The sequence below is a fragment of the Penaeus monodon genome, chromosome 24, assembly GCF_015228065.2.
Source record: "Penaeus monodon isolate SGIC_2016 chromosome 24, NSTDA_Pmon_1, whole genome shotgun sequence".
NCBI lineage: Eukaryota > Metazoa > Arthropoda > Malacostraca > Decapoda > Penaeidae > Penaeus > Penaeus monodon.
The window spans coordinates 5,436,774-5,437,246 of record NC_051409.1 but is presented as its reverse complement, the minus strand read 5'-3'; the positions used below and the strand labels follow the sequence as shown (position 1 = coordinate 5,437,246).

Sequence of the window (473 nt, the reverse complement as noted above, 5' to 3'; positions counted from 1 at the left end):
CTAAAGCTCGTGAACTTTAAACTGGACGACTAACTAACGGTGAACTGGAAAGGGGGGGGGGGCTGTCAGCTAGACGTGGCTCTTTATACCTTTTGTCTGATTTATTAATTTCTATATTTACTTAGTGTATTGTCAGGTTTGCTAAACGGGATACAAAACTAAAGAAAATATTTTCAATGCAACATGGGTTATCCTCCGCGTTATCTTGCCTCCAATATATGTTATAATTACGTTTTGAAATATGTGAGAATAATGACTCGGTAATGGATTTCACATAACATCATACCTTTTTTTCTCAGAAAACAATTTCAGTGCGCCAAGGGAATATATAAAAAAAACTCCTTTACTATGATTAAGATACAATGGCGATTATTAATTCTGAATAATGGTCTACATTTTCGCTATGATGAGTGGAAACAATAATGAGGTTTGTTTAATGATAGTGCAGAGCAGGGAATTTATACAGGCAACCA

General features: G+C 35.1%; 1 protein-coding gene across 1 annotated transcript in view; it reads left to right on the top strand.

The window, feature by feature from the left end:
- LOC119588820 (basic proline-rich protein-like) overlaps nt 1-473 on the top strand; it is an 80,069-nt gene that overhangs the window by 28,180 nt on the left and 51,416 nt on the right. The gene's annotated exons all lie outside the window — the stretch shown is intronic.